This window comes from Schistocerca piceifrons, chromosome X (genome assembly GCF_021461385.2).
Source record: "Schistocerca piceifrons isolate TAMUIC-IGC-003096 chromosome X, iqSchPice1.1, whole genome shotgun sequence".
Taxonomy (NCBI): domain Eukaryota; kingdom Metazoa; phylum Arthropoda; class Insecta; order Orthoptera; family Acrididae; genus Schistocerca; species Schistocerca piceifrons.
In genome coordinates this window covers 633324893-633344805 of record NC_060149.1, presented here as the reverse complement: position 1 = coordinate 633344805, position 19913 = coordinate 633324893, and positions in this window count along the sequence as shown.

Sequence of the window (19913 nt, the reverse complement as noted above, 5' to 3'; positions counted from 1 at the left end):
CACAGTTACTACAGCAGTAGGTAGATGGCGGCACAAGCGCAATTTTGATATCAAATTGATATGAAAATTAATGAATTAATAACCCCCACGCCCAGCCCCATCACTAGATGACGTGATGTGTTGTCCTCAGCCTGCACATGGGCCCCCGTACCCTTTCCCCTCCCCATCCCTCGCCCTTCCTCCCCCCCCTCGCCCTTCCTCCCCCCCCCCCCCCCCCAACTACCCTATTGGCGGGAACTTCGAATTTTGGCCGCAATTCCGAATTTTCGATGTACAATTCAATTGTGAATTCAGAGGATGTAATATTAACGGCAACAATTGATGGAAATTGTTTATGAAATGGGAATAAGTGGTAGAAATAGGAAAAAATTCAGAGGATGGCAAGTCATTGAATTATGCTCTGAGAAGGACATAATTTGCATTTCGTAGGACAGGGATACTCTTGTTTAACTTCCAATCACTTCGTATATTGCAGTTGTTAAGACGCTCCACAGTGTGATGCTGGGTGTGAGTGCAATAGTGGTGTACCAGGTTTCATCCCTTCCCCACCTTCTGCATCACGCCACCTCACGTGACCTTGGTGGTTGGGGGGGGGGGGAGGTTCCGCCCATTCCCCACCGGACCACATTCATGATGGCTGCCACAGCCGCCTCACCTCACAGGTCCTGACAGGACCCATCTGATGCTTCCTGTTCTGCCTCCTGCTTGAGACAAAAGGATGGCACGCAATGTGCGTTCGCAACTCACAGGTGGCCTGAGATGACACAACCTGCGCCACATGCGCTGCCTGGCTCAGTGTCCAGCGATCTCCACAGTGACCACCCACATGTGCGGGGCCCCTTGGCTTGCATGCCACAGGGGTGCGGCAACCAGCAGTTGGAAATCAGCAGATCATTGTAATGTACAAAGCCATTCTCAAGGAGCTCTTTGTTGGGCATCTACCACTAACAATAGATTTATTTTCAAAGGTTATCATTTTCTTCCCACATCTGTGTCCTAACGAAAAGAACAACATATATTTCGAGGGAGGCAGCTGCCACTGGGCATGCCAAACTATCTATCTGTCCCAGAATGAACAAATGGTGTTTTTCTAAAGATAGCACGTGTGTCCAATTTTCTATCCACTTGCTGGCAAGTAAAGAATGGTTTCAGAAGGGGCCTCTATATGTTTCACAGAATTTTTTTGGTCGCGAAGTTAGCGTCCTCATTCCACAGCTGTGCCCTTACTAACAACAACATGTATTTCGAGGGATGCAGCTGATGTCAGAAGTATCAAGCTATCTATTTGCCTCAGAATGAACAGACAGTGTTTTTCTGAAGGTAGCAGCCACATTTGGTTTTCCAGCCACTTGCCAGCAAACAAAGGATGTTTTTCTTGGAATTTTTTCTCCTTCATAGCCATATGCTGTTTCTCAGACACCTGCACCAAGCCTGCTTGAAGAGAAAAAGACGGCAAGTTATAACTTGCTTGTAAGTCATTCTGATTTGCTGTTGGTCCTCTGCAAAATAGAGGGGGAAGTCTGAAGGCATATAACCCCTAACACCCACCACAATCATCATCAATTTATGACAGTGCCTAGTTCTGTCTGTATGATTCCTGCAATATGAAATGGTCACCCAGCAGTAATGCCAGCGGTATTGGTGGTGGGAAATGGCAAAACTTGGGGTAATTTCCATGTAAGTCTTTCTAAAAAAAATATATGAGTTCATACTGCGACATTTATAAAATTTCATAGCAAAGTATTCAAATTTTTCGAGATTGTGATACATTTTCGTTACAAGTGGTGGTAAAAGCTCCATTTTCTTGGTACTGCAGCATTCATTCTGGAAGTGTTGGCTGAGTTAGAACGCTAGCTGGAAACTGAAAGTCGCCAGCAAGCCAAAGAGGTTTTGCTACTATCACGTAAGTACATCTTAAAATTCTGTTTGTGAAAGTTTACATGTTCAGAGAAAGTCTCTTAAAGTATTCAAAACGTAACAAGTGTTTGTAACATTTCTGCTGTTGTTAGAGCAGCAGCAGCAGCTGGAAGCTGAAAGTCGTCAGCAAGTCTAAGATCTTGTGCTATCATCATGTAAGTACATCTCCAAATTCTGTGTGATAGTTTACATGTTCAGAAAACAGATCTTGACGTATTCAGATCGTAACATGTGCTTACAAAATTTACAGCATTAGAGCAACAGCTGATGGGCATTGAACTGCTGCTGGAGGCCAAGATGCAGCAAAAACGTAATTACATTTGTAATATATTGCCATTAGACCTTTTTTTCATAGTATACAATTGTACGAGGCATCTATTATTCATTGTTGTAGATGTTGCTATAGATCAAGAGGAGGATGAAGAATGATGACCAGTAGTCATCACATCCATCTGGTATGAACTTCATATTTTTTTGTAGTTATGTATGATAAATATGTAGGCAAATTCAGTACAAATTAGTTGTTGTTGTTGTTTTTGTTTCTTACAATAAACATCCTGTTGTAGGCGACGTCCGCGAGATGGATCGGTGGCTCCACAATGACAACAATTCGCAAGCCAGTCAGGTTTCCAGAAGCATATGTCCCAGTGTTGGAGGCAGAGTTCCTGAAAGCCCTAGATGATGTGAGATATAATGCCATTAAGTGTAGCGAAGTACTCTGCTGAGACCCCTCCCCCCCCCCCCCCCCCCAAACAGCAGGGTGCTGCTGAGGAGAAAAGCCTGCACTACATCTGGGGTGATAATGGCATTGTATCTCGGGGTACATAAATCACCGAGTGGTATTGTGAATCCACTTTGGGTGTTATATTGGCTCAGTTTTCCGAGACGGGAGCAAAAGGGTCAGCTAAGGCACTCAGCCAAATACCACACTTCGACATAAATATTCACGTCTATGATCCGCTAAATGGAGGGTCCAGTTATATCAAACTCCCTCAGGATACTAAGAACAAGCAGGATTTTGTTAACGTTCAAAATGAAAAGGATAACGCTTGTTTTACATGGTCAATTGTGGCTTGCAAAAGACATTACACAAAAAATCTGAAGTGCACATCTTGATACGGAATAGGTCTTAACATTCGTGGACGTTATAAGTTTGACGGTATCGAGTTCCCCATAAAGATTCAGGACATACCAAAATTTGAGGGGCATAATCCCGGAATATCGGTTCACGTTTTTAGCATGAAGAAGAAGCAGAAAAGCAAGCCATACTGACCACTCCATTTTTCAAAATACGCAGGTGAACGTGATCTTCATGTAAATATGCTGCTCTTCTCTGACGGCGACAGTCAGCATTATGTATTGATCAAAGACATGTCCCACCTCCTTTACAGTCCATGAACATAAAACACACATTTGCTTCAGGTGTCTAAATAAGTAACCAGAAGAAAAGTATTAAAAAAGGCATCTGGAGGACAGTGAATCCAAGGAACCGTTGTTATGCCCACAGAACAAAACAAGTTCATTAAATTCAAGAATGCTCACCACCAGGAGAAATGTCCATTTGCTGTATACGCAGACTTCGAATTTTTCCCTGCCCCCTGTCACCCACTGTGAAGGGAAACCCTTAGCCTCACATACCACCTTCTGGCAAAAGCACGTACAATATGTGGCAGCGTATCAAATTGCATATTCATGTGATTCAAGTCTTAACTGCTATGAATCTTATGTCGGGGATAATCCTGCGGTTTGGTTGCCCACTGAGCTTGAAAAACTTTCGTAGGATGTTGATAGGCCATGACTGAGTCAGAGGAGGATAAAAAATTATGCAGTGATGCTGTTAACTGTCATATTTGTGGGCCGCCATTAGACAGAAAAACTGGAACTCCCCGTAGGGACCACTGTCATCTTACAGGGAAGTACCACGGTGCTGCTCACAATGCTTGCAATTTCAAGTATCAGCTACCACGACACATACCAGTTTTCTTCCATAATTTAAGTGGGTATGACGCTCACATTCTAGTTCAGCAATTTGTTAATTTCGACTTTGAGAAAAATCAGGTCAGTATCCTCACTGAGATTGTTGAGAAGTATATTTCATTCTCCAAAGGAATGACGCCTAAAATTAAACTTCCCTTCCTTGACGCACTATGGATAATGCAGGTGCCACTCCAGAAACTCGTTGAAACTCTACCTTGGGAGGATGTGCGTATCACCCGATCTGCATACCCCGATGAGAAAAAGTTTCAGTTTGTGACTAGAAAATGAGTTTTCCCTTTTGAGCATCTGGATAGTAAGGCAAACTCGACGACACCAGGTTATCCGTCATATTTGCACTTACCATTACTCTCACATGCGATGCCATAACTAATGCAGATTATAAGCATGCCATGAATGTCTGGCGGGAATTCACGTCCCAAATTTGGATGAATACGCAAGACTGTACCGACATGCGCTTGCTTGCGAGCGTTTTCTAAAAGTTGCAGAGTGTATGCATGGCCACGAATTCTTTGAGCCCCGCCTTTTATTATATGGCACCTGGAATGTCCTGGGACACAATGTTCAAGAAAACGAGGCGCAGCATCGAACTTTTGACTGATGCTGATATGCCTGTTTTCTTTGAGCGAGGGATCTGTGGGGGACTTTGCCAGTGTGTCCATAGAAACATCAAAGCAAATAATCCATGTATGGGTGCGGGGTTGATCGTATCCCTCGATTTATGTTATATTCTATATTTGAATGTGAATGTCTTATACAGGCACGCTATGATGCAGCCACTGGCTGTTGGAGGGCATCAATGGGTGACCGAAAACAAAGTAGAGGAATTAAATGGAGAAATATTGGCTCTGGCCATCCGCAACACATGCATAGACACAGACACACAGAAAACAGAGCAAACGCACTGCAACAGTAGAATATGTGGGTGAGGTGACTGGATGGATTCGAGTACAGTGCTGTACTATGCGGTCTGACCTGTAAATGACCGAAAATACGTATAAACTGAGGGTAAATACACCAAAATGCGGGGAAATAGAGGAAGTACTTGCGTGTCTTCTGGTTGGCGCACAACAATTCTTGTACATGGGAAATAGTCTGTGACAGCAAGAGGAAAACGAAAAATCATTGACATGGAAGCACTTGAACCAGGGGAACAGTCATTTTTTCCGTTGAGTCAGCATTCTACTGTGTGTATGTCTATTGAGGTAACAGAGATACACACGAGTTTTCTTCTGACTTTGATGCTTTCCTGGAACCATCTACCTCTAAATGTACTTGCAGCTGCATCAAAGGATGAGACAGAGTGGATGCAGTGACGGTTGAGATGGAGTTGTAACGAAGCACGATTTAATGATAGACTGACGATGCATTTTAGAGATAGAGTGGGATGTTGCTATGGGGTCGTTTGACCATTCTTTTCCATTGTTCTGTCAGGATGCATCAGTTGTGTGACACAGCCTGCGTTCGACTCGTATACAACCGCGTGCTCTGTCTGTGACTTAGAGCACTGTCTACTTGCGATCGTTAACAGCAAGCCGGCCGGTGTGGCCGAGTGGTTCTAGGCGGTTCAGTCTGGAACCGCGCGACCGCTACGGTCGCAGGTTCGAATCCCGCCTCGGGCATGGATGTGTGTGATGTCCTTAGGTTAGTTAGATTTAAGTAGTTCTAAGTTCTAGGGGACTGATGACCTCAGTCCGCAGTCCTCAGAGCCATTTGAACCATTCTGTTAACAGCAAACCTCTCAGTCATCAGAGGACTTCAGTCTCATATGTGGTGAAACGTGACCATCCTGTTTCGACACATTCCTTTAAAGAAACGAAGATTTATGCGACATGCTCCATTCCTCTGGCGCATCTGGGGTATAAAATCGAGCCTTAAGTTTCATAGCTAAGATTCTTCTAAATTAGCGACAGGTTTTTGTGAGGCACTGCAATCCCCATGGATACATCTGCTTGATAGATGTCCTGTTTACAGAGTTAGAGGTGGCATGACGTGTAATTTCACATGTCAAACACTGCTGCTGTGTGTTAGTCAGTTTTTTGTAAAGGTATTCTCCGTTACTAACGATCATTTTCTGTAGGAATGATGCATAATATAGTTTCTGAACCGTGATCGGATGTGAACAGTGGACGTTATACATCTCTGGAAAGCTATATTGTGCTTGCATCACACACAATCGATATTTTAAGGAAATGGGTTTTTCCATTTTACAACTTGCCACCATAGCGTATTGTAGAGAAATCAGCAAGAAGGATGTATGTCATGTACTGGAAATATATTTCTTACATTGGAATACTAAAAGCGTTGCATTCCACATGGCTAATAGGTCGGAAACTGCTAACATTATAGCCTGTTTTAAGTACAGATCTGTCTAGCCTTAGGAGTGGGTGCGTTTACGTTCTCTCTTACCTATACCTTCCTGATACTGACCCCAGACACTAGAACAATACTTTAGAATTTACAGCGTAGTTGATTTATGGAAAATGCTTCGAACTCCGTCGGTCTGGAGCTCCATCATGCATAAAAACCACCTGTTTCATGTTCTTCTTAACCGTCTGCTATTACATCACACACTGTCACATCTTCTACTATACACCGATAAGGGGTGCTAACCTCCTTGAGATGCGTGCATCTGGAGAAATCTTGTGCACTTGGATGGATGCAGAACAGCAGTTAACGGCTCGGCACGCTCCATTCAATCAAGAGACGCGGAATGTAGCTGTCTACTTCTGGTCAGCTGCAGATTAAATTGTTGACAGTGCTCCAGGGTCTGTTGGTCAAAGACCGTGCGAGGGGATCTTTCAGTCTCTAATTTTATCCTAAGAATGCGAGAATGCCCTGTGACACCCATCCGCATAGAGAGAGAACGTTAATTACGCAATATGCTACAAGTGCTAGGAATACGTAGATCGCTATTTGGTATATTTTGATAATGTGTATGTTCGAGAATTAACACTGAATGGACATACTGCACTGTCATCTATGTACATTGACAATGGTACTCGCAAAGCAGAGGATACTGAAATTGGGAAGCATGCTGTTGCATCATTGGTCGGTGCTGAAATTACTGTAAAATTGCTACATCTGTTCGGACTATGAACTGATACTTGTTATTACAGTATGTTGACTGAGTATTTTCCATCCAATCCGTCCACTGGTACACTGTTGATTAGCATATAATGATTGACTGAGATCGCTTGTTTGAGATGGAGGGACAACACCTTCTAGGGATGGCTATCACTGAAACAGTGATCACGTACATGACTGCAATATGAAGAATTAATCGAAACAGAACACAGAGCCACCAGCTTTCCCGTCACTGTGACGGATGTGTTTAAACGTAGAGGCCAGTTTAAATATGTTGTGACTGTCTTTAATTTAAAACCATCCTGTGCGTTTGTGTGTGTAGTGGTAGGAGCAGCAACAACATGATTTACGTCTAGTTTTCTGTGAGAGGCAATGAGTCAGAATGTGTTAACATCAGTTTAGAACCTGACAGACCTCGAAGACGTGGCGATAAACAACAAAATGTATGAAATGTATGGCCGTGTACAAAGCTATGTCATACTTTGCTTGGACAAGTTACAGCAGAAAAAATGAACAATGTTTCAAACAACGACACTGGGTCAGAGAGAGCCTCTCTTGCGACTGATAGTATGGTCTGTGGGATATGGTCATTCTCCTACAGTACGGGCAATGAAAGTTTACACTGGTCTGTGCAAGCGACTTCGATCACTGGCTGCCTGCTTCAGTGGATCAGTACCCGGGTAATAGGATGGTCTCATGTGCTCATGCAAATGGTATATGTTTTCGATGTATAAGAAGAAAGGGATGCGGTAAAAATCTTATTGAGTTCTCTATCCAGTGAAGTTAGCGGAGCTTTTATAGTTCATCATCTTTCTCTGTTGGATGGTACAGAATAATGATGAGAGAATGTTGGTATGATACACATAAATGGACCCTGAGGGACTTGTATTTTCTTTGGACTGTGCTACCTGCATGGTGTTGAGTCTTCCTAAATTTACCGTTAAAAAACACCACCATAACTGTTCATACTGTCTTTACTACCACCTTTGGCGCTGACCTTACACGTCGTACATGGATGGCAGAGCTACAAAAACATGATCCAATTTTTACCGAATGGTCAAATCATGGTTCTGTCATATTAACTCAGCTTAGCCTGTTTCTACGCAGGTTGCGGAATGTGGTAGATATAGCTCTCTCTAACTTCTGCTCAGTTCATACTTAAATTGGAACGATCACATGTGCAAAGCTGTAGGGATTTCAGGGCAGGGTCTGAGGAGCAGTTACAAGATGCATGAGGACTATCTAAAACCACGCTGAAGTTTTACTGTTACAGGTAGATTCGAAAAAGGTGATTCATTTCGAGATATGAGAGTCCCACGAATATTATACACTTGTGGCTGTAATCATTAAAGGTCTTGTCCACAGGATCCCATGCATGTATGCATGTATGTGGTTGAATGGAAAGACTTGAGTCCATATCACTGACAGGATTTCTACCCGAAAATGTAACACTAGAGATCTGAAAAGCTAGTGTACATTTCTTAAAACGTCAGTCAGCGCACCATTTTTTGGATGTGTGTGTTTTAATATTATTTTATTTTCTTTTAATCAATTTAAATTATATGGGATAATGCAAGTGCATAGTCAGAGAATAATTATTTCAAATTTTAATTTTAATAACTTAACAATTGTCTTTGAAAAATGTACTGAAATTCGAGTGTACCCTCTAGAGGACGTCAGGACTTAGTGTTATGTATAAAACGATTTGTCAACAAAATTAATTTTTTTTAGAAAAATAATATTTTAATTGTTCATTTTATAGTCTGTGGTGAATGTTAGATTAATATTAATTATGTTTCAGGAAACTATAATCTACAAGTGAACAATTTTTCAATTTTTAGGCCTAATTTCGAATTTATTTTCAGACTGAAAGGCATTTGAAGATTTTGTAACTGAATTATTTGCTGGGGGTGTTAGTGAATTGAAACTCTCTGATGATGGCGATGGTGATGATAGTGATCATGATGATATCTGTACAGATCCAGATTATTATGATAGTAATGAACAGGAAATAGATATAGCTAATGAAGATGAAGGCGAAGCTGAAGACAGGAACAGTAGCAGATCTGAAAGAATCTGCTCTAGTCAATCTACCACAGACAGGACATTTTGGAAGAATCTTTGGAATTTTCCCCCTTACCACCTCCACCTGAACACGAAGAACAAGTGGCAGTCAGATAGAACTTACCACCTCATGACTATGTGAGTAAATATCTGCCAGGAAATATTTTTAACAGCCTTACCGAATATACAAACAGAAGGTATCTTTAAAAAACTGGGAGAGAGCTAAAATGTATTGTAGATGAAATGAAAAGGTTTATCTCTGGAACAGTGATGATGTCATACTTGTGCTATCCTAGGATTACGATGTATTGGGCCAAAAAGACTAGAGTGTAACATATTGCTAAAAAAATTTGGTATGACAGATATTTTACAATTAGGAAACATCTGCAACTTGTTGATGATGATGAAGTGTCCCTCGAAGTAAAACAAAATAATAAATTTAGAAAAATACAAGCTATTCTTGAAAGTGTATCGAATGGTTGCAGATTGAAAACCAGGCCCACTAACGTTTCTGTTGATGAAAAAAGATTCCATTTTGGGATAACAGTCCAGCAAGACAAGTCATAAAATCGAAACTTAACCCTTGTGGACTACAGAATTTTGTGATGGCTGCAACTGATGGCCTTCATTTAGATTTCTTCTTTTACCAAGGGAAAGGTGATACTTTAGTGACTGACACTCAGTATGAATATTTGGATGTAGGTCGAAAAGCTGTTATAAAACTGACAGCCACTCTTTCTGCTGGAGTGACCATATACATGGACTGTTACTTCACATCGGAGTCGCTTTTAGACAAATTGCACAGTGAAGTTGAGTGTCAAGCTACTGGAACATTACAGTAGTCCAGAATTCCAAAAGCTCCCAAATTATCATTGGACAAGGATATGGGATCTGGGATCCACTGATCAGCCAGTGAGAAGCGACGGCCAAGTTTGTGTAGTGAAGTGGTTCGAAAATTGCCCTGTTCTCTTCATATCCAGTAGAGAAGGAGTAAATCTAGTTGATAAAGGTCCCTGCTGGTGCAGGAAAGAAAAAAAGTACATTCAAGTGGACCGTTCCACAATTGTAAGCACCTACAATTCAAATATGGGAGGTGTTGACTTTCCCAATAGGTTGATCAGCCATTATAGAATAAGTGCCAGAACTAAGAAGTGAACTGTAAGAGTAATTATGATTTCGCTATTTCTCTTTCATGGCTAGAATACAGACGTGAGCGAGCTGTGTTGGGTACATTGAAGAATGACATTCTAGACTGTCTCCAGTTTAGAGAAAAGTATGAAGAATATCTGTGGCACACACAAGAACCTGAAGTGATATCTGATGATGATTCTGACTTCGAAAATCCAGCACCGAAGCATTCAAAATATAGAGTTGAGCACCCTCCTGAAGCCCTTCCAACCAAAAATGTTTTAAATCAACCAGAATTTCCTCAACTGGCTACCAAAATCGCTGTCGATTTCCAGGGTGTTCAGCTAATAAGGAATGCATAAAATGTTCCACCTGCAAAGTTCCCCTCTACCTGCAAGATACACACAATTGCTTCCAGCTTTATCATTAGCTGTGAAGACTAAATGAATTAAATTTGTCATCAGAAGTAAATGGTTATGATGGACCATCTGTATTCTGAAATTTTTCTAATCTACCTTTCTTTTGTTCAGTATATACACCCACGTACAATTTTGTAACAATAAAATGTATTTTTGTAGTACTTTAAATAAATAATGCATCGATAAAACTACAAATAATGTTCTTAATGAAATATGATTTGTAGAACTCCGTTACACTTCGAGATCTAACGTCCTCTGATGAGGACATCCCTTTGTAGGACTAGGATCATAAATGATCTTTTAAATATTTCTCTTGTGTGTCTAGTATTGCGAATTAATCAAATCATTGAAGAAAATATAAACAATTTAAATACAAATTTTCTCAGGACTTAAGAAGCTATATTTAGTATTACAGTATTTGTGTGGAAAAACCACTTCATTCGGAGGTAATGCCATACCTCGATTTATAAGGTTTGTATGGTTTTTAACATGGATATAGTTAACGATATTTACGAGCACCTGTAGAACCAAGACCGCTGGTAGCAATAGCATGATAATTGCGATAGTGATTTTAATATCTGGCGGCTTGTAAGACGATTACGCCTCTATTTCTAAGATACTGTGGGAGCACTCGCAAGAAAAACTTATGAGACATGTCCACCCATCGCCAATTTTTGCTCAGTATTGTTTCGTGTCGCCAACATTCAGATATTGGCGAAGTATTATACTTACTAGTAGGGGATGCATGATAGGTTCGCCCTGAGCATCAGGCTTATAAAGTATGTGTGTGTGTTCCAAGATGTCCAAAGAAAATGACTTTGTCCAGTCGTAAGTAAGGTGTGGATTTGAGTTGGAATACTGCAAACGCCACAAAGAGAATGAAAGACTTTTTTTTACTTGGAAAATTATGTCAAGTAATGAGAACGGTACAGATATTTCTATTTCCTGGGCCACAGCCATCAGCAGGGGGTATTTCCGATACTTTTCTCATTGTTGAATGTCGTCCAACTGAGACCGCAATCGTAATATTTAATTGTAAGTACAGCAATCAAATATATATGTGGCCAGTTTCCTAGGACGATTCCGTCCTGTGTGCGAAGAGTACATAGTGACTGTGGCGGGAACGATTTACGCTTCCAGCTTGCGGCAGGACCAGCCAAATCGGAAGGCCGGTTGGGGTACAGGAATGTAGCTGACCTAACTGTTTCGCCCTCTAGACGGCTGAATAGCGAACTAATACTCAGAAAGTGTTGGACAGTGTTCATGATCGCATGTGTTCTCTGTGAAAATTTGAGAAGATACAATATGGACGTGTGTTTGCGCTGGACCATTATTCCCTCCCGTGTATTAGCACACTGGACTAGCATTCGGGAGGACGACGGTTCAATCCCGCGTCCGGCCATCCTGATTTAGGTTTTCCGTGATTTCCCTAAATCGCTCCAGGCAAATGCTGGGATGGTTCCTCTGAAAGGGCACGGCCGACTTTCTTCCCCGTCCTTCCCTCATCCGATGAGACCGATGACCTCGCAGTTTGGTCTCTTCAAACAAACAACCCAGCCCAACCCTCCCGTGTAAATTTTCCAGTTGACTGCTTCTACACATTTCCCATCATTATTTGATTGAGAGAACATCGATTGTAGTGTGTGCATCTAGCAGGTGAAAGACGGGCGGAAGACACGATTGCTGGTTCTCTGGACATGAGAAACATCTTAGTTGACTTTGTAAATTATGGGCATGATTTGGAATCTGTTACATTACCGACATCGGTATTCGCGAGTGGAAATATCAGTTTCCCCTATTTTTTTCGAGTTATCACGTAAAGGTCTTCGCAGATGGGATAAGTTTCTAGTTACTCCATGGTTTATAGTACGCTCCACCTTCCATAGGTTTCATATTTCTAGAGAAATAATTTCCATCCTATATCTTTGGTACTATGTTGCTCGAGCTATAGGTAGCATACTGGTATGTGTTTGAGATCGAGAAATATCGCATAAACAGTAAGATATTCTGGCAAACCATGTGAAAATACATATGTTCTTGTAATCCCAGAGTTTGGAGATGGGTACTGAAAACAAACAAGCAAGCAGGTCGGCGCCAGAAACAGTGACGTCTTGGTGCCGAAGGGAACCAACCCAGCCTTTCAAAAAAATGGTTCAAATGGCTCTAAGCACTATGGGACTTAACATCTAATGTCATCAGTCCCCTAGACTTAGAACTACTTAAACCTAACTAACCCAAGGACATCACACACATCCATGCCCCAGGCAAGATTCGAACCTGCGACCGTAGCAGCAGACCCAGCCTTTGTACAACAGTACAGAGGGTGACGTCGGTCCGCTGAGGGCGCTCTGGTCATGCATCAGGCCAGTGTGTGTGCAGCAGCAGATGACTTGTGTCTGTCAGGTGCGGTCGATGATCTACAAAGCTCACGAGGAATATCTAGTGCAGCAAGAACTATATACAGGGCTATTATAAATGATTGAAGCGATTTCATAAATTCACTGTAGCTCCATTCATTGACATATGGTCACGACACACTACAGATGCGTAGAAAAACTCATAAAGTTTTGTTCGGCTGAAGCCAGAGCGCTCGAGAGCGCAGTGAGAAAATGGCGACAGGAGCCGAGAAACCGTATGTCGTGCTTGAAATGCACTCACATCAGTCAGTCATAACAGTGCAACGACACTTCAGGACGAAGTTCAACAAAGATCCACCAACTGCTAACTCCATTCGGCGATGGTATGCGCAGTTTAAAGCTTCTGGATGCCTCTGTAAGGGGAAATCAAAGGGTCGGTCTGCAGTGAGCGAAGAAACGGTTGAACGCGTGCGGGCAAGTTTCACGCATAGCCCGCGGAAGTCGACGAATAAAGTAAGCAGGGAGCTAAACATACCACATCCGACGGTTTGGAAAATCTTACGGAAAAGGCTAAAGCAGAAGCCTTACCGTTTACAATTGCTACAAGCCCTGACGCCCGATGACAAAGTCAAATGCTTTGAATTCCGGCCCGGTTGCAACAGCTCATGGAAGAGGATGCGTTCAGTGGGAAACTTGTTTTCAGTGATGAAGCAACATTTTTTCTTAATGGTGAAGTGAACAGACACAATGTGCGAATCTGAGCGGTAGAGAATCCTCACGCATTCGTGCAGGAAATTCGCAGTTCACCAAAAGTTAACGTGTTTTGTGCAATCTCACGGTTTAAAGTTTACGGTCCCTTTTTCTTCTGCGAAAAAAACGTTACAGGACACGTGTATCTGGACATGCTGGAAAATTGGCTCATGCCACAACTGGAGACCAACAGCACCGACTTCATCTTTCAACAGGATGGTGCTCCATCGCACTTCCATCATGATGTTCGGCATTTCTTAAACAGGAGATTGGAAAACCGATGGATCGGTCGTGGTGGAGATCATGATCAGCAATTCATGTCATGGCCTCCATGCTCTCCCGACTTAACCCCATGCGATTTCTTTCTATGGGGTTATGTGAAAGATTCAGTGTTTAAACCTCCTCTACCAAGAAACGTGCCAGAACTGCGAGCTCGCATCAACGATGCTTTCGAACTCATTGATGGGGACATGCTGCGCTGACTGTGGGAGGAACTTGATTATCGGCTTGATGTCTACCGAATCACTAAAGGGGCACATATCGAACATTTGTGAATGCCTAAAAAAACTTTTTGAGTTTTTGTATGTGTGTGCAAAGCATTGTGAAAGTATCTCAAATAATAAAGTTATTGTACAGCTGTGAAATCGCATCAATAACCCTGTACAGTCCATCTGCTGTCTTCCTTCACGCTATATGTACGAGCGTCTGATGGTCGATAGCTATATGCAGGATGCGAATTGTGTTTACTACATCGATAGAGTATGTGGTGATATATAGGCAGGTTGGAGATCGGTTTTACGCTGAAATATTCTATCTTCCGTCGTCAGTGGCAGAGCAGTGTAATTGAGGAAGTGTCTTTCTGTGTTTGACGATCTGTAGACCACTTTTGCAGGGTTTAACTGCCAGTGCACTATGGCGATCTGTGCAAGATAGTTTTATTGCTGAATGTCTCGCCTGTAGAAAAAATGACGGACTGTGCTCCCACACCAGCAGCGTCAGTAATTTGGCGGTTAATTTATGTAAGAGGCAATCAGAAACCTCCTTTTATTCACAAGATATCCTTTGTGCTGGGACATAGGAGACTCTACAGACTGGTTCGAACAAGATGGGACAATGTATCTATGGAAAGTTTTGATAGTGACATGATGCCTTGTTTGTTCAAGTGTTCAAAGTTGAAGCAGACCATCCATCTCTGGCAGGATGCTGTACCTCATGGCCTCATCTGACATTTCTTCTGGTAAACCTTACATCCCGCAAGGTTTACCAGAAGATATGTCATCCGGTCGTGAAAGCCTTCATACTCATCTGACATTGTTGCATTAGGACATCTACAGTCCAGCAGCTGTAGGATACTGAAAATTTCAGCCATTTTACTCTTCTGCGGGACAATGCTTCCAATTCAGTTTGTGTAATTGTTCTGATTTTCCCGTCTGCGCTTAGACAATGTTCTCTCTCCAAACTACAAGAACGCTTTTGTGATTAATGGTGTTTTTACAAGTATGCACAGACATGATGAAGGCTTTTAGCGGTGATAACATTTGCCACTTCTGAGACGTATGTTGAAAGCAGGACGTTACAATTTCTGGGAAGGATAGCACACAATGGACGGGGTGCCTCCTTAGGACCATCAGAAAGAATGCATTCGGTGTTATTCTGGGCGATTTTCCGTAAACAGTTCCTGTTAGGACAAGAATTTGCATACTGACAAGCTGAGACATCACAAAAGGTCCTACAACATCAAAAACGACTGTTAACTATTTCTGTGGCTCTTTACGATTTCCAGGAAGGGTTGATACCTAATGGACAGTCTATCCCATTAGGATCACTAGGAAGAACGCATCCTGTGTTATTCTGAGATATTATCGTAAACAGTTTCTAAAAGTATTGCAATAGATTTCTATAGCGCATCCAGAGGGAGACTTGGTTGTTATTTAAATAGACATGTGACGCCAGTATAACACTGACAAGCCTTTAGAAGTGCCTGCGGGGGTGAGTCACCATGCAGACATCTCGATGGACCACAGGTACAAACATATACATCAGCAATGATGCCTAGATAAACACATGTTTCGACAGGAATTTCACAAGTGTCAAGCATGAAAGGGATGCTGCCACATCATGCTTGCGGGACCAGAACAGACACCTGTGCATGGCTGGGCAGCTGAGAGTCATGTCGTCACTTTGCGGGTGCCAGCGGCACACCCTCACTCCTGGCAGCATGTGCGGTAGTATTCTGTGTAGTGCAGTGGATGGTGCAGGCTTCGTGACTGAAAGATTTTTTACTGTGTAATTATGTGTGATAGGTGTTTCATGATGGTATTCCTTGCACGACTGGACTGAAAATAAAAGCGATCGATTTAATTGCTTCTTACAAAACCTGCATCTTCCCAAAAAGTAGAGAATGATGAGCAAGAGAAATTAAAACCCCAAAACTGAATTTTTTTATAAATGAACATTATGGCGTTGTGTCCCTGTCATAAGATCCTTCCCCTGCACCACAGAGTCGCCACTTTCCAAGTAGAGTAGGAGAGGGGGAGGGGGCAGGTGAGAGGGGGTTACTAGAGGGCAGGGGTTAATTAATTGATCAATTTAACTAATCAATTTATTTAATTAATCAATTTAATTAATAAAAATCTTCAGTTTCTCCTGGCATATTTCTTGCTCGAACAGTCCACGGGTGTACTGATGGTCCATAGCGTCCAATGGGCACAGTATTTTGGAGATCAGACATGTCCGCATCGTCAGGTGCGCTGAAGAACTGAGCTCCTGAGGGCAGGCAGCCATATTAAATCCCCTCCCCTTGCAAGGCGTTTTCTCCATGGTCCGCGCCCGCGCATTAGCGGTCGCTGAGACGCTGGCGTCGGCGTCTGTGGTGGCGTCGGTGTAATTGCCTCGTCCGCCCTAGTCGCCCATTCCCTGCCTTTGCTAAGCGTCTTTTTAATGAAGCTCAATGCTGCTTCCAATGTGCTGATGTGGCTGTAACCACAAACTCGGTTGGCTGTTCCAGTATTTAGATGTCTGTGCCAAGACCCTGGTATGTTGGTAGTCCATTTCGTGATTTTCGGACAAAAAGTGCTCTGCGACCGCCGACTTGTTGGGGTACCCAAATCGATTATGCCTCTGATGTCCTCGACAACCATCTTCAGTGGTGCGCACTGTCTTTCCAATATAAGTCTTCTCACATTGACACGGAATCTGTTATATGCTAGCCTTCCGCAAACTGAGATCGTCTTTGACACTTCCCAGTAATGCTCATGCTTTATTTTGTGGGCAAAAGACAGTTCCTACTCGGTTTTTCCTTACTATTCGTCCTATTTTCCCCAATAGTTCACCAGTATACGGTATATAGGCAGTGGCTATCTCTTTCTCCGTGACTTATGCCGTCTCCACACGCTCTATTGTAGAGGTGGGATGGAGAGCGCGTCTGGTCTGCCATTCCGAGTACTCGTTTTTCTGGGATACAGTTTTGAGGTGTTTCAGCTTTTGGGGCAGACTCTCTGCGTCATAGATGGTGCGAACCCTGTGCACCAGTGTTTTTAGCACCCCATTCTATGCGCAGGGTGGTGGCAGCTATCCACATGCACATACAGGTCGGTGTGCGTTTTCTTCCTGTATATCCCATGGCCCAGGGTGCCATCCGCTCTTCTTTTAACTATGACGTCCAGGAATAGTAATCTTCCTTCTGCTTCAGTCTCCATAGTGAATTTGATGTTCTTATGTATGGAGTTTAGGTGTGTAAGGAAGTCTACGAGCTTGTCCCTTCCATGGGGCCAGATAACGAACATGTCATCTACATAATGTAGAAAACAAGTACGTTTCCATTTGGATGAACCCTATTTGTTCATAGTATTGTCCATTAAAGAGAAAATACATGGAGGTCCGAACGTACTTGAAAAGGTCGGTCGTCTTCTCGCCAAATTTCTGTGCAATAAGCTCAACTGTCTCTCGAAGAAGCACCCTGGAGAATAATGAAACAATGTCAAAACTCAGCAGGATATCTGAGTTTTTCAGATTGATGTTGTCGAGACGTCTTACGAAATCCACAGAATTACGAACGTGATGAGGGCATTTACAGACATAAGGGCTTAGTAATTCTTCGTGGTATTTGGCCAGCAAATATGTAGGTGCCCTGATGTTTCTGACAATTGGGCATAACGGCACCCCTTCTTTGTGGACTTTAGGAAGTCCATAAAGTCTTAGCGGTACAGGTCCTCGAGGTGTGAATTTGTTGGCGACACCCTCTGCTAAATCTGCGTCCATGAGAAGAGCTCTAGTCTTGTTCTAAACCTTCTTTGTGGGGTCAACGATGATCTTCCTGCAAGATTCGTCATTAGAAGGCTCTGCGTCTTCTCAATGTAGTCCTTATGGAAAAGAACAACCGTGGCATTGTCTTTGTCAGCCAGTAAGACAACAATCTCAGGGCTCTGTCTCAGGTCTCGAATGGCTGCCCTCTCCCTGCTGGTAATATTCGACTTGATCGGTTTAGTTCTCATCAGAGTACGGCAGGTTTCCAAGCATACTTCTTCAGCTGCTTCAGGTGGTTGTCGCACAGTAATCTGTTCAACTGCAGTGAAAATGTCCACTACCGGGGTGAATCTAGGTGAGGGAGCAAAATTAAGTCCCTTTGTAACGCCGGAAATGCATATCCTCCTATTTCCATCTATTGTACTATAAATTTTTTTCCTTATTTTGTTACCTGAATATATGACATTTGTGTGTCTTTATATATTGTAATTGTTTTACTATTTGTATATATATATTTATTTACGCATTTATGTCGATGTATAATTGGTTTGTTTTGTAAATATTAATTATAATTTTACCCTGAGTCTGGCCTAGGGAAAAGTATGCTATCGAACGATTACATCGATAGGTTATGTGGAGAACCAAAGAGTTTAGGATCTTTGGTAGTGTGAACTCGGCCGCGTGGAGCGCGGGCAGAGCAGAGTCTGGCTGGAGTAGTGCGGTGGAGCAGGTGTGTTGTGTGACGCTCCCGCGAGTTGCCGCTCTTTCGGGGTTTGGCAGCATGTAATTGCGCTCGACTTGCTATGATAGATTCTGACACGGTGTCGTGGACGGGAAGCATTAGCGGCGCACATCAAGAGCCCGTTTCGCCTGGTGACAGTGTCGAGAAGAAGGCGCGCCAACATCCAGCTTCTGCAACAGCGACGGCCGACAATGAGTGACTGTCGCCACTCCCTCGACCGACGACTTCAAACCTTCAATCAACCAACAAGGAAGACTGGAAGCACGTTAAGTTTTAGAACTGTATGGCAGACCTCAGCTTTTAAAATTGTTGCATCACAAAATTACAGCAACTTAGCATGAACCTTTGTTGCTCATTGTCCCAATTGCATTACCAAGCAGCGTCCCTTCCTTTTCCGAAATGAACCCGAGTGTCGTTGAAATTCAGACGCCAGCATTAAAGTAATATCATTCCATTTCACTGCTTTAATTTCAAAGTTCAGTTAAGGTATTGATAGCTGGCTACAATATTTAGATTACACAAGCACAAATTAAGAGTGCGAGTTTTGTTAGCATATTTTAGCTTACCTGTGACTGCAGCTCAGCTTGGTACATACTAAATGTTACTATTGTTAATTGTTCAGAATCATTTAATTCAAGTTCAAAGTTAAATCTCTTGTTTCTAAATTGCATAGATTCAAGTAGCTTTTGAAATGATTGTTGAGGTAGCCCAAGGCTAACCTTATTTTACTGAATTTCGTAGTGCTTCAGAAACAAATCTCACTATTAATTTCAGTTACTAAATTAACTTTCAATTTTCCGGTTTTATTAATTCTTTTGCTAAATTAAGTCAGAGTGTAGCGAAATTTATTACTTCTGACAAACTTTCAGTTTTCACACAACACGTGTCAACCTTCAGTTGCCACGCTTTTAGTGCTAATTATATGTGCTATAACCTTTCTTTTTCGGTTATTATAGTAGTTGTCCATAGGACTGGCGACCATAATTTTCCCCAAACCTCAAATATCTAATTAACGCCAATTAGTTGTTAACGTGACGACTGCACATTTACTTTCTTTATTAATTTTACCCTCTTCTCAAAATTAATTTCCACCAATTTCATTTGCATTTTTCCTTTCATTTAGATGTAACCCTTTCCTCCCTCTTTACCGACAGATTAACTTCGGTGACAATTGCTTTTCCCAAATTTCCATTAGGTACACGCGGTTTA